At 39.4% G+C, this 15,636-nt stretch overlaps 1 long non-coding RNA gene across 1 annotated transcript; it reads right to left on the bottom strand.

The window, feature by feature from the left end:
- Positions 1–238: 238 nt before the first annotated feature.
- LOC118156373 lies at positions 239–15,077 on the bottom strand. Its single transcript, XR_004746237.1, has 3 exons — positions 14,656–15,077; positions 13,560–13,567; positions 239–249 (listed from the first exon to the last, which is right to left on the bottom strand). It is a non-coding gene; the product is annotated as an uncharacterized LOC118156373 (long non-coding RNA).
- Between the last annotated feature and the right edge of the window lie 559 nt (positions 15,078–15,636).

Below are 15,636 nucleotides of genomic sequence, written 5' to 3'. Positions count from 1 at the left end.
AGTGCCAGTGTCTGCAAGGGAGCCAGGGGGTCAAGAGGAAATGCTAGGGCTGACAGGGACCTTGCCTGCCTTCCCACCACCCCCAGGGAGGGAGCAGGACAGGTGGGGGTTGCAGGAGTTAGGAAGGACAGCCCCCAGTCCAGCATGCTTCACAAATCTGTGAGGAGCAGGCAGGTCCAAGATCAATCCAGGGGGTCAGACCACAAGGAGAGCATCAGTGAGGTCTGCTACAGTCAGATACAGCTAGATCTGGCCAGGTCCAGCTAGAGACTAGCACTCCTAAGAGCCAAAAGCCCAGGGCTAAACTTAAATGAAACCTCAGTGCCCCAAGGGGAGTGCTCCAGCATGTGGCTGAGGGTCCCAAGTGAGGCTGATCAAAGCCATTAACGTCTGTTAATTACCACAACATGATACCAAGAAGGGATATTTGGGGGAAGATGGAGACCCTCTTAGTGCCCTTCTGCTTGACCTGCTCTGGTTTGTAAACATCCCTTGTACTTACTGTCCAAAACCGTATGCAGTAGCACTCTAGGTGTGCTCTAGCAAGTTCTATATAGATCTGAGTAGTCACTTCTCTTGATCTGTGCTTGTGTTAGTGATGTCCAGGATGCTGCTGACCTTCTTTGCTATCAGGCTATGCAGCTGGCTCATGCTAAGCTTGCTGTACACCAGGATCTACAGATCTCTTCCATCAAAGCTGCTCCCCAATTTGTTAGTTCTTGCATCCATAACAACCTAACCCAGATACAGGAATATTGTAGGAGAGCGTGTTTAAAGCCTTGCCAGACTTCCAATGAAGCTGAAAACACCAAAGGGAAAAGGTAGTTCAAAAGTTTAGAGATTAAGACAAATGAATGTTGATCAAGGGAGTTGGATTCTGTCCCTGCCTTTGTTGTGCAGACCTTATGCAGTGTTAAAACATTAATAGCAGTTTGAGGATCATGAACCTGATATTTCCTTCTCTTAGTGTGCGTGCTGTGGCAAGTTTAATGAGTCTATTTTAAGATAGGTCTTTGTATGCAATTAAACAAAATGTTACTAAGTTCTTTTCCCTGCAATTCTGTTTTTCATGAAGTACACAAGTCATTTGTCCAACTTCTAATGTAATCAAAAATATCTCTCTTTTTTTTTTTTTTTCCCATTCTTCAGCTTTTTAAAACAATAGCACTACCTAAAAGTGTTTCGCAGACTAATCTTGAAATGCTGTATGAATATTTAATAGCCCAGTTTCAAATTTCCATGCAGCCAGCTGTCACCAGATGGCACTACAGAGAATCTGGTATGACTTCAGTGCAAGCTGCAGAATCACATTCACCCCTAAATCTAAATTCGCTTGATAGCTGGTAGATGTAGCTGTCATCAAACCCAGGAATAAATCTGTTGTTGCTTCTATCTTGAGTTTCATTGTCTACGTGGCACAAATTGGCTTCCATACATAATGGATGTTGAGTCTCACCAACGAGCTGGCTGAAAAGTTCATTGTCTGTTGTGAAAGTCTTTACTCCAGAAGACCTTCAAAGCTTTGTGGTATATAGACCTGTTGTTTTGTTGTTGTTGTTGTTTCACTTCTCTTAGTCTGTCCCTGGAGGGAACTGGCAGACAGCTATAGCTGAAAATTATTATCTGATGAGCTGAATTGAAAATAATCAGACTCATAAGTGCTTTTCCTAACTATGATTTAACAAATTGAGAGTGACTATAGATTTAATGGGCAATAAGATCATAAAACTGGAAAATGGTCACTAACTTGAACGTCTATCAAAGTCCAACTGCTCACCTACTAAATTGCTTCTTTTCATTTAATTGGTAGCCATTCTTTTAATTTTCACATAACACCACCTGCACTTTTATGGAGATTAAATTTAGCTTAGATGAAATTTAGCTTAGAATCCACCTCTTATTTTAGTAGGATAAATGCCCCACATTCCAGCTGTGCATTAAATTTTTTAACTTTCTTCTCAAGCTCCCAGGTAATAGCTATGAATTCTGGCATAAATCTATGATTAAGACTGCATAAATCAAGCAGTGCTTTCCAGAATGCTTTTAAGATTGGAATGCCTAGTAATAAAGTCTCCAAAATTTATGTAGAAGTGATCATCCCCCAGAAACAAAAATGCTATAAAAACTGTGCACACAGTCATCAATTCCTGACTCACAGTAACAGTAATGCAGTCCAGATCTGTTGGTGAAGTCACTTGTGATAAGCCACAAAGGCTATTTTCTTAGACAAAAATCCTAAGGCTACCAAACCCTTACATTTCCCTGCATATTTTTGTCCCATGGTTAATATTGCCTTAAATCATTCTGGGGCATAATTTGGGAGTTAGAAATTTTGGGGGCCTTTCCCTCCTCCAGCAGGTGGTTTGCTTGTATCCCCTGTTTAGGAGAGCTGCCTAGAGACTTTGTGAGAATAGCAGCAGTCATTTCGTGCCGGTTGGCCTCAATCTTCAGGATCTTCAATTTCCCTAGCACATCTAATTTACTGGTATGCATGAGGCCTCTTCCCTTATGATGAAGGCTACTTAGTATCAGCTGCAGTAGCTGCCTGTGGTGTTTCAGGGTACCTTGACATCTTCAGGAGAGGAAAATGGGGAGAGGATTTCTCCTTTGCACAATTCTTCTAAAAAGGGCACTGATTTGTACATGCTGAAGTGACCTAAAACTTAGCCCTTGCTAGAATGATCTCTGCAGACTGATTATCCCAACTCCTGATTCCCTAAGTATGTCTCAGGCTGTGGGTTCATTAAGATTTACCTGTATTCCTCTCTGTCATTATTTGCTGACTCTGCAGCCACTGGCGATCACCAACATATCAGCATCACTTAGGCAGCAGAACTCATACAACATAACCCAGTATTAAATATTACATAAAATATTAGTCATGCACAAATTGCATGATGCTCAGGATCTCTGATGTATTACAGGCTTCCTACTGAGGGCACACAATGTTAATAGAGATGACAGAGATGATCACAAGTTGTTTTGCTTGGACATACCTGTGTCAGCGGTGTTTACAGTCTATCCCTCAGCTGGTAACAAGGCTCAGAACCATAGAATCACAGAATGGCTTGGGTTGGAAGGGACCTTGAAGATCACCCAGTTCCAAGCCCCCTGCCATACGCAGGGATGCCACCCACTAGATCAGGTTGCCCAGGGTCTCGTCCAAACTAAGCTTGAACACCTCCAGGGATGGGGCATCCATAACCTCTCTGGGTAACCTGTTCCAGAGCCTCACCACCCTCTGAGCAGAGAATTTCTTCCAAACTTCTAATCTAAATCTCCCCTCTTTTAGTTTAAAACAATTCCTCCTTGTTGTGTTATTATCTGATTGAACAAAAAGTCACTCTCCATCTTTTTTATAAGCCCCCTTTAAGTACTGACAGGCCGCAATGTGGTCACCCTGGAGCCTTCTCCAGGCGGAACATCTCCAGCTCTTTCAGCCTTTCTTCATAGGAGAGGTGCACCAGCCCTCTGATCATCTTCGTGTCCCTCCTCTGAACCCTTGGACTCCTCTGGACTTTTGGGTCACAGTCCCCTAGGACCAATAAAGCAGCCATTGGATGAAGTCTGTAAAGATTCCTGTCAAGTCCCTTTTTCCAAGTTAAGAAAGGTGACAGAGCACTGGAAGTATCTGGTAAGAGGAAAACTTAAGGTTTCTTTATGCTACCAGGTTTGCTGAGACCATCTTAACACAGAATAGGATCTGTGTCTACAAGGTTTTCTTGTGTTACACCGGAAGGAATGAGGTCTATAGTTATGAACTGCTAGGGCAACACTTGCAGAAGGCTTCTCTTAAGCAAAATAAATGGTTGAGACACACATAGCAGTAATGCTTCAACAAAAGCAATTTGCATGGATTTGTTTTGAAACTGTAAAGACTATCTGTTTTAAATATGTATTCCAAATAGGAAATTTCTAAACACTAGATCTTTTGAAAAAGTGTCAGGGATCCTTTAATGGCAATGAGCTGTGAAGCTAAAGCATTGTGCTCCATTTTAAACATTGTACTCTGGAGCTCTATCCCCCTTTGAAATTTGCACTACAGCACATGGCCAGAAACGTATCAGAGACAAAATGTCCCTTTCAAAATCTCCAATACCATTTAATTTCCTACTCGTTTTATTCCTCCTGAAAATAAGAATCTTCCTTGTTTCTCACATAGCCAGTTTCAGCAAGGAATAACATATTCTGATACAAATTTTGGAACAAAAGGAAAATCTTTGAAATGGAATTGGAAAGGTACGGAAGATCAGGTAAGGAAGAGAATAACTAAAAGTCAGTGATAAAGAAATATTTTTCAGCTGTAATTTTTTATTGTTTTCCATGCAGGACATGGCATAGCATAACCAGAGTTGTGTCTGTTGCCTTTTCCTTACATAACTTTTCCAGCCGCTGATATATCATGGAAGCATCATTCTATGAAATCTTTTTCTTTCTGCTTCATTTTCTGCTTTATTGGATTTTTTTCCTACCTTTTGCTTCACTTCTTCTAAGCTTGATATTTATACTAAATTCCTACTGATTTTCATGAGCTCTAATGAAATTGTTGGTTCACTGTCTGACTGTAACTAACAGTATTTTATGGCTGGTAGAGGGTTTTTAGATTTCCTGTCATTCCTGGATTATTATTTTATTTCTTTTAAAGAAAAGTTCTTTTCAGCCATTGTTATCAGAATATGTGCTGTTTTTCTGGATATGTCTTTGAAAAAATTGTACTCGTCTGACTGATAGGTTCAGAAAAGTATACCTAATGTTACACTTCAGAAATCAAATTATAAATATTTTCCTTGGACACCACCTGTTAGCTGACAGATTTAGATAGCAGCTATTGTTGATCTTTGGGAAAGGATCTACTCTACTGAAGTAAATATATAATCTGTGTGCTTTTCTGCAGAACCATCACACCAATTAGGTGAAGTACATTATGACAGTTTTTGTAAGGATTAGAAATATCAGTAAGAAATTTTGGCATGAAACACGTTCTGCTTCACTAGCAATACAATGCTAACAGTCTTGTAACCTGATGTAAAGGAACCTCACATACAGCAATTCTGATCAGTCATCCACCTGTCTTAAAGTGGCTTATTTTAAAACAGAGAGTACAGTAGCTTTAAATTTCACAAAATGAAATTTCAACTTACAATGCGTTTGAATGAACTTGCAAGACATAAGCTCTTTCAAAAGTCTGGGTGCTATTGGATTATTTGAATCTAATATATTTTAGATCAGTGTCCAGTGGATGCTAGAAAATCTGGTCTTCATTTATTTGTTCCTTTAGCTTTTAGTAAGTTTATCGCTTTGTGAAGGAAGAATTTAACCCGAATTCAACCCTTGAATTCAAATTCATGAAGACTCGTAGTCTTCATAGAGATCCCCTTTCAGGCATGCCTAAAGTACCCAAAGTTGTCCATGGTCACAGAATCTTTAAAAAACAAGGACAAATAGACATAGAGAGATATCACTGAGAAATCCTGATACTCCTGAAGCAATGTCATAATGCAAAGCATTATGCAACTTTATGCAACACTAACACTCAAATATTCTGCTGAAACATTGAAAAGAAAGGATGTGATTGGCATCATTTTCTTTATCATAATGACTTCTTGTAAGAATTATCTGATCTGTGGCTTAACTGTTCATAAAAATGAAATTATGCATTAACTGAATTGTTTTATCTATCACTTGTGCATAAAAATCTCAGGACAATTTATGTATAAGTATTTAAGTTTGTTTTCCCATTTTTATGAATAAGCAAAGAAAGATTTGATAGAGATAAACTGCTTTCTGTGTTAGCTTTTAATGTACTTCAAATAAATTAATATGTCTATTTGTACCACCTCAGCCCACATTTTTCTGGTTTCAAAGACCAAGTGCTGTGAGGTGGGAGATTATATGCTTTAGTTAACAGGTACAATAAAAGACTGGATCTTCATTTTATGTACAAAACGTAGACTGAGCCTTAAGAATGGAGTTTTGTGCTTCATCTTAATGGTAATTTATACAACTTTGTTTAAAATACAGTAAAATTTATCTTACTGCAGTGTAGAGCAGAGACTGCAGGTCACTGCTAACAGGATCCCTCTTGCTCTTTTGTTCTCCTTCAGATAATGTTTAGAAATAGACCTGCGAGGAAGGAGTAAAATAATTATTTTTGTATGCCATTTATTTTTAATAATTTTTTGAATGATTGCCCAAGCTTACTGATAGACAAGAGGACAGAATGACATTGATTTGCTTTTATTCACCATTAGGCCTGGAAAAAGAAGGGTGCTGGCACTCTGACCTTCCCCGCTCTGTTTCAATTGACCTGCACTCAAGTTGAGAGTACTCTCCAGTCCTGTGCATGTCTGGTGTTTGTTCCCAAAGCAGCTGGGTAGCTTTGTCAGTTGAGCTGAGTGATGCTGACTTAAATTAAGACTGCAGAACCTGGTCTTTCTTTCATGGTAGTTATTTAGGATAATGGAGAGTTCACCATGGCTTTTGAGTTTAGGGTACTTTTTTTTTTTTTTTTTAAATCTATTTATTTATTTATTATTTTTAAATATCAAGGCTGCTTGTAAAAGTTTGACTTTTGATTAAACATGCAACAAGACCAGTTAATAATGGATCCATACATGGTCATTTGCCTGTTTCCAAGACTCAAGTATTTGACTTGTCCAAATTATAAGGAAGCCAGGGTAACAGCAAAATATAATCTCTTGATATTTATTCATGCATTAAGACAGATGTGAAGGCAAGTTTGTATCATTGCACTTTAGATGAGAAACTTTATTGTCAATATTACATTCCTTTGTCTTGAAACTTTTTCTACATCTCACTATCAATGCATTTTATATGAAAATGGGCATAGTCACCCTTTTTTGAAAAGCAGGTAATTTCTACCAGCAGGAGAGTGAAATCCACGTGCAAAAGGTGTATCGATAGTATATCATTTTAGATGCCTATTCATTGTTTCCCAGATATCAGATATACAGAACAATTACAGTAAGTACAGTAGCTATTACTAGTGAAGCTTGTGGCCTAAAACCCACGACAATTAGCATTACACTAGGGATTAGGGTTTCTGCTGAGATCTCTTCAACCTCCTACTCCCCTTTGCTCGAGATGAAAAATCAGATCTGAATAGTTGCCACAGAATGTTAAAAAGGATTAAACCTTTGGTTACACTTAACTGATCAAGAAAGATCTCTGAGGAACTCAGGCATGCTGAAGCTCATCCTCTGTTAGGATTTCTTGAAGTTTCTTAGCAAATATCTGACAGTAGCTGAAATTTCTGTCTACCCTTCTAAAGAATTTAAATTTATCTAAAGCAAAGCATTTGTAAAATTCTTTGGAAATCTAAACCCCATTGTAAGGGCTACGAAGACAAATTATGAGAACTTCTAACTCTATTAAAGTAATTGGTGCCTTAAGTACTGAATGACATGCTGGGTACTGTCACATGGGGTCTTCTTAAACCCATCTGTTTGTACTTGTTGTGGATGATAAATTCAGACAATTCATTATTTAGTTCTGCACAGACTCTTCCCTCAAGATTTACAAATAAGGCCGATCTTATGTTAACTTAAAAAGCTGTCCTAAATTAGAAATACTTGTTGATATCTTTCAGAAATAGAACATTTCTCCAGTGAAGTGAGACCTTATCTGTATTTCCATGAGTTATAACATCTGTTAGAGTTTTGATAATCTATAATTTTGTTCTTCCGTTCTTCCATTGCAGCCAGATTACGTCTTCATGTGAATCTTGTCAGTATGGAAAGAAACAGAGAAATGGAAGGGCACTAAGCCAAGGAGCCACCCAGTGCCAACTGCAGCAGAATTCATCATACTTACTGAGTAACTATTGATATTTCTGAGCACCAAATAGTTTTTATGTTGATCAATTAAGCCCTTTTTCCTCATTACCATATTTTGAATATATATATATATATATATATATATATACATATATATGTATATACTTTTAACCTTTAAAACCATACCTAAATAGAAAGAAAGACTAAAAGATTCAGGTAGATAAATCAAAATATAGCCGGCCACTGTTAAGCTTGATGTACTTTATATCTTATCAACTCATCTTCATTGTGAAATGAAGTTATGTACAAAATTACAAGGCTATTATAAGGATAATTCTATCTAACATGCTAGAAATTTGCCTATGTTTTCTGTTCCATAGGTATAAGAAATTAGAGAAGATTAAGATTGTTAAGTACTGCCTGGAAAATTGGTGTATATTTTTGTAAAAACAAAAACAAACAAACAAACAAAAAGTACAAACAACAACAAAACCACACCAGCATCTCTTTTCCCTTGTAAATAATTTTTGATAATAAGAAAAATGAGATTCATTGCTCCAGAAACACAGTCCCTTATGTCTACAAAGCAACATTAGGTCATGTTTTATCAGAAGCTTTTTGTGAAGTATAAGGATGTAAACTATGTTTGCTATAAAAACTTGGAAAATTTTCTGACTGGCTTGTTAAGGGATGATGCAACAAATGAGATATAAGAAAACCAAAACCATTTCAACAGAATTTAAAAGGTGACTTTTTGAAGGCAAAACCAAATGGTCAAGGTTAATTTTTTTATACTGTTTTATACTGTAATAATAAATGCTGTAAACAGAATTTTAGTTCTTTAACCAAGAGGCCTTTTGCTGAAAAACAAAGAAACAAACAAACAAAAAACATAAACATTAATGTAGTTAAGCATAACAATCTCAGGTAGGATTAATATAACTCAGCCATTAAATTTTAGATTTCATTTACAGAAGATGAATTAGATTTGTGCAATTATTTTTTCTTGTGATTATCCCAACAGCATTTCATTTTATAAAACATTATAAAACATTTATAAAACATTAGTTGTCTCTGGAAAGATCCTACATATTGCAATGAAGATATCAGCATGATTTGAGAGAGGAAGGAAAATGAGTGAACCAAAATCTTTTCAATTAGGAGATCAGCTGTAACATTGGACAAACCTATGGCCACTGTCATTGTATCTCACTGGAAAGAATTAAGATAGGTAGAACTCTGTTAACTTTTTCCATAATAAATGTAAACAATATATTGACCAAAAAATAAAAAAAAATATGTCTATTTATAGTCAAGTACTCAGATGTGGGAATTGCCAGAATTAGGTTGCCGACCTACTCTTATTTCCCTCTTTTCTGGTATGCATTATAAGCCTGGTTTTAATTAACTGATCACTTACACTTTACACCCCGCCACCCCCCCACCCAACTCTTGTCTCCTGCTGTGCACAATATATAGATAATACTCACTCAATGAGTAAATATTCATCATTTTGTTTCTTTGTTATTGTTCAATGTATGGTCCCATGCCACATTTTTAAGTTCTGCTCTGAAGACAGAATTTCTAATTTTCTCCTGGGCTTTTCGGTGGTGCTCATCACTACAGTGGCTGAGTGCTTTACGAATCTTAATGAATTTATCTTCACAGCACTTCTGTGGGCTGAAGAGGAATTATTATTCTAATTTGACAGAGAGAGAACTGAGACAGAATAAATTAGAAAATATCAACTATTTTTGACACTCAAATTGAGATGCTTAGGAGCTGATTTTTCAGATGCTTTAGTACTGTACAATATAGTATACATTCAGTGACTGCTGACTATGTTGCAGGTGTAAGTACTTAATGTTTTCAAATCACAACAACAGCCTGGAGCTGCAGGAAAGAGGAGCACAGAGCTAGTGACCACTCACAGAAAGTACAGTTTAAGTGGTTTGTCTAGCCTTATACAGATCTGTGACAGAAAGAGAGGAATAGTTACTCAGAACACCATTTGATTCTCCTCAATTTTGAGACCATCCTTTCTTTTCATGTAGTTTCTACTGCATCCACTGCTGCACGTCTTCCAGCTTATGTAAATATATTGTAGGGATTATTCAGCATCCTACTCTGTACAGTTCTGATTTGTCCACTGAACAAGACAATACAAAAGGCACAGAATAAGTAAAGAATGCTGTGTAGAAAATAATAATAATCCAAACTGTAATGCAAAGATACAAAAGGGATGTATTTCCTACACAAGTTTGTGTAGGAAACACCAGTAATGCTTTAAACTGTGATTTTGCAAGTGACATTAAAAAAAAAAAAAAAAAAAAAAAAGGCAAACCAAAGCTGTGAACTGTGTGTCACCATACAGATATTGACCTGTCTCATGCCAAGTCTTTACCCAGATCAGATCTGAGCTGGAGGAACAGTCTCTTTAAATTAACTGGCAGTAAAGAGGATTGGTGAGGGATTTGCTGATAGCCCATGAATTGTAAGTAGGAAATCTTAAGTTTTAATTTAATTTCTAAACAAGATCCTGTGAGTTTCTGCCTCTTTTGCAAATTTGACGCTGGTGCTTTTCCTCTAATCTATGAGAGACCTAGTTTTGTTTTTTTTATTTCCTTTTTGAGTTTTCAGTTCCAGTAAGTGTCCCATTCTGCCCATTCCCCAATCTCATTATGTCATTCACAGAATCACACAGAATCAAAGAATTGTAGGTGTTGGAAGGGACCTCAAGAGATCATCTCCAACCCCCCTGCCAAAGCAGGTTCCCTAGAGCATGTTGCCCAGGTAGGCGTCCAGACGGGCCTTGGATATCTCCAGAGAAGGAGACTCCACAACCTTCCTGGGCAGCCTGTTCCACTGCTCTGTCACCCTCACCGCGAAGTTCTTTCGCATGTTGGTGAGGAACTTCCTGTGCTCCACTTTGTGGCCACTGCCCCTTGTCCTGTCCCCACAAATCGATGAAAAGAGGTTGGCAAAATCCCTCTGTCTCCCATTCTTAAGATATTTGTAAACATTGATAAGATCCCTCTCAGTCTTCTGAGATGCCCTCTCAGTCTTCATTTCTCAAAGCTGAGAAACAAAATCCGTTCTCTTCTCTTGGGCCCCTAACCAAGTCCCAGGCTTCACAGAAAGACGTAATTAAAAAAATGGCTTACAATGTCTCAATTTCTGCCACGTTATTACAACTTTGTTTCTTAAATGATTTCTGTGTGTTGAAAATCAATATATTATACTCCTGCAAAATTCATTATAATTCAAAATAAAATTGTTTCTATGCTATTTTAGCTTAAACTTTCCTCCTTCTATTGATAAAGAATTTCCAAAAAAAAACATCCACAAGACTACTAACTGAAAAATATTTTCTGTGGCTGTGCCACAATTTCTTCTATAGCCTGGAATAAATCATGTAAGTTCAGTGTGACTTTATTCCCCATGGACAAAATAAGGGTAGCAATATTTCCATTCTTTAATCCACAGTTTTCCTTGTCTATGTCTAATGTGGATATGGTTAAAATTATGACTATGCTTAATTCCACTGTTTTCACAAGGTCAGAGGCTGAAGTTGTGTGGCTTTTTGCCTCTTGGGAGCATCTGTGTAATGGGATCCTAACCTCAGTTAGGACTTTTGAACTCTATTATAGTTCCAGTAAATAACAGCAAAGTGACAGCAATAATTATATAGCACATAAAACATATATGGTACTGAATGAAAGATTAACTATATCAAAATTACCTTTCTTTCCTGCACAGAAAAATATGATTCATCTCAAAACCTGTTTTATAACTAAGTCACAATATAAGTAGATTTCAAAGTTTGGACCAGGTAGTCATTTGAGGTCCCTTCCAGCCTGGGCTGTTCTACGATTTGATGATTTAAGAATCACAGAATCATAGAATATCCCAAGCTGGAAGGAACCCACAAGGATCATCAAGTCCAAATCCTGGCTCCACACAAGACCACACAAAAATCAAACCCTAGATGTCTGAGAGCACTGTCCAAATGCTTCTTGAACTCCAGCAGGCTCAGTGCTGTGACCACTGCCCTGGGGAGCCTGTCCCAGTGCCCGACCACCCTCTGGGTGCAGAACCTTTCCCTAACCCCCACCCTGACCCTCCCCTGTCCCAGCTCCATGCCGTTCCCTCGGGTCCTGTCGCTGTCCCCAGAGAGCAGAGCTCAGCGCCTGCCCCTCCGCTCCCCTCGTGAGGGAGCTGCAGGCCGCCATGAGGCCTCCCCTCAGCCTGCTCTGCTCGGGGCTGAACAAACCAAGGGACCTCAGCTGCTCCTTACACATCTTGCCCTTTAAACCTTTTGTCATCTTGGTTGCCCTCCTTTGGACACTCTCTAACAGTTTTATGTCCTTCTTACATTGCAGTGCCCCAAACTGAACACAATGTTCAAGGTGAGCACAGAGCAGAGAGGAACAATCCCTCCCCTCAACCTGCTGGAATTGCTGTGCCTGATGCACCCCAGGGTACCCTTGACCCTCCTGGCTGCCAGTGCACAGTTTTGACTTACATTCAAGTTGCTGTCAACCAAAACCCACAGATCCCTTTCCGTGGGGCTGTTCTCCAGCCTCTTATCCCCCAGTCTGTATGTACAGTCAGGGTTGCCCCATGCCATCTGTAGAATCCAGCACACACTCTTGTTAAACTTGATATTATTGGTGATTGCCCAGCCCTCTAATTTGTCAAGATCTCTCTGAAAGGGCCTCTCCACATTTGAGGGAGTCAACAGTTCCTCCCAATTTTATGCCATCCAAAAACTTACCTAGTATGCATTCAAGTCCTGCATCCATATCATTTGTAAAAATAAGAATTTAATGCATTTATTTTAGAAGGAGAGTACTACCATTATTTTATAAGGAGAACATATCTGATATTTACTCTATGTCAGCAGCAGACGTACAAAAAATATATATATATAACTAAAACCATGAAAATTCAAAGTTTGTTCAAAGGAAGCAAATGGATTAGGAGTAATGTGGAGAAGAAAAAGGAGGAAGGTACAGAGGAAAATTACTCTCCTGGAACAATGTAAAAAATACTTATAGTTTAGGTGGAAGAGTGGTGGGTTGACCTTGGCTGTCTGCCAGACGCCCACCCGGCCACTCTCTCACCCTGCCTCCCCAGCAGGACAGGAGGAGGAAACAAGATGACAGACCTTGTGGGTCAAGGTTAGGACAAGAAGATTGCTTGCAGGACAAGAAGATTGCTTGCTGATTACCATCACAGGCAAAACAGACTCAGCTTGGGGAAGATTAATGTAATTTTTTTACTCTAAAATAACGGAGCAGGACAGTAAAATAAATAAATAAATACATAAATAAATCTCAAAATACATTTCCTGCCCTCTTTCCTTCTTCCCAAACTCCGCTTCCCTGCTGGCTCTTCTAATTCTCCCGACTCAAAGCAGCACCGGTGGACGGGGAGTGGGGCCTGTGCTCCGTCCATCACAGCTCCTCTCTGCTGCTCCCTCCTGGTTATATTCTTCCCCTGTTCCAGTGTGGGTTTGTGCCCACGGGTTGCAGTCCTTCACATGGGTTACATGGCAAGGGTTGGTAGCGAGGGGCAATAGGGGTGGCCTCTGTGAGAAGAATCTAGAAGCTGCCCCATGTTAGGTAACGGCCCTGCCGCTGACCAGAGCTGAGCCAGTAAGCGATGTTGTTTGTGCCTCTGTGAGAGCAGATTTTAAAAAAGGGGGAAAAAACCAAACTGCTGCTACACAGCAGCTGGGAGACTGAGAGGAGTGAGCACGGGGGGAGCTGCCAGCCACCCGTGGGGGACCCGTGCTGGAGCAGTTTGCTCCTGGGGGATGGATGGAGCCCGTGGTACGGAGCCGTGTGGGAGCAGTTCCTGGAGAGCTGCTGCCTGTGGGCAGCCCCCACAGGCTCAGTTTGGGAAGGACGGCATCCCGTGGGAGCGACCCCATGGGGAGCAGGGGCAGGGAGTGACCGTGAGGGAGTGGTGGAGACAAAGTGCTATGGACTGACTAAAACCCCAGTTTCCCCGTTCCCCTGTGCAGCTCAAGGGGGAGGAGGTAGAAGAGGGTGAATGGGGTAGGGTTTTTTTTTTGTTTTACTTCCTTTGTTTTCTCACTTCTCTAGCTTGTTAGTAACAGGCAATAAATTTTACAGTCTCCCTACTCTGAGTCTGCTTTGCCCATCATGATAATTGTTGAGCGATCTCCCCGTCCTTGTCTCAACCCTTGAGCCTTTTGCATCGTATTTTCTCCCCCTTTCTCTTTGGGGAGGGGGAGGGAGAGAGCGGCCCTGGGGAACTCGGCTGCCCACCCGATTAAAACCATCGCAGTTGCAAAGTACTGCAAAATTTTGTAGAAGAAACAAGGTGTTTAACAAAGAAATATATAGTTTCCTTTTTAAGGCTTCCTGGATAATTGTGGTTATTTCATTGTCCCAACTCGCAGGAAGAGAATTGTTGATTTCACCTCCTTTTTTCTTACACGGAAATGAAAGGTCAACAGCTCTAAAAGTAAGGGGAACGTATCAGAATGAAGCTCTTTTTGTCTGTAATCCTTTCTTAAGGAAAAGATTTATCACACACCTTCCACAGATGTATGGTAGCAGAGAATAATTTTTGAACTACTCTAATTAAAGTCAATTTGGGGATAGCAGTACTTCTCAAATAGTTTATGAGACATCCGCCTTAGCAACAGAGAGTGTTGTGTTGTCATTGCAAGGCGCCTATGGTGATGACTTCAGAAACAGAATAGAATTCTATCACCATGGCAAATGACAAACAGACCCCCCCTCTAGGTCTTCAGAATGCTCATCGGATCACCCAGACTGGCTAAGAAGAGATGCTGCAGTGTAGATGCAGAGAGATGCAGTACAGATGGTGGTAGAGATGCTCTAGCATGGACATGACACACCTTGACAGCATCTTTTCTCTGACAGCAACTGATGCCTTGGTTCTTCACATCAAGCAGAGCAGTTTCTTTGCCTCCAAAACCTGCAGGCTGACCTCTCGTGTGTAGCTGTGCTGGACTGAGGGTAATGTTTGCAACACACACTCACGCTGTATTCACTTTAACTTGGAGAAAAGAGAGCAAGAAGATAACCTGCAGATCAGTTGCTTAGCTTTCTGTCTGTCTGTCTGTCTGTCTATCTATCTACATGCATATATATTTAATTATTTATTTCCTTATTTAAAGATATATTTTGTTCACTAACATGTATCCTCTGACTGTTACTAATGTATAGGATACACCTTGACACTATAACAGTGCATAAATACTTTTCTTCTTGTCCTTGCTATTGTTACTGTATTTTAAAAATAATTGTGCATGTAATTACCAGCTTTTACTCTTAATATATATATATATGCTTATTTTATTCTAAAATCCTACAAAAAGGAGTGAACTCAAAAGGAAAGAGAAACCAATTTTATTTACATTTCTAAATTAAATATCTAATCCTGATAGATTCACTCCCTTTCAAATAGAACACTCAACAAACGAAACTGTAAAAATTCACATCATACTTCTTTTGTAACAAGATGACATTGCACAGTAGTTCTTTGCCTAACCCTGCAGTTACCCCCTAGGCACTGCAATTGCTTCCTTGTTCTTCTCCTTTCCTTGTTTTTCATGTTGACTTTTCTAACCAATCCTTAATGGTACAACATTGGCTTTATTTACCTCTGTAGATCTCAAGAGAATAAGGCATTGGCCTCATAGGACAGTACTTGGATGCTTTCTAGGGCTAACGTCCACAGTTCTCAAAGCACTTTCCATCAGGGATTTCCATCTCTCTCCATCTTTCCATCTTCATTCAGATCTCTTAACTTCCTCTAGGGATTAGGTGAAGAAGAA

The sequence above is a fragment of the Oxyura jamaicensis genome, chromosome Z (assembly GCF_011077185.1).
Source record: "Oxyura jamaicensis isolate SHBP4307 breed ruddy duck chromosome Z, BPBGC_Ojam_1.0, whole genome shotgun sequence".
In the NCBI taxonomy this organism is placed as follows: Eukaryota; Metazoa; Chordata; class Aves; order Anseriformes; family Anatidae; genus Oxyura; species Oxyura jamaicensis.
This window is presented reverse-complemented; position numbering and strand designations above follow the sequence as displayed.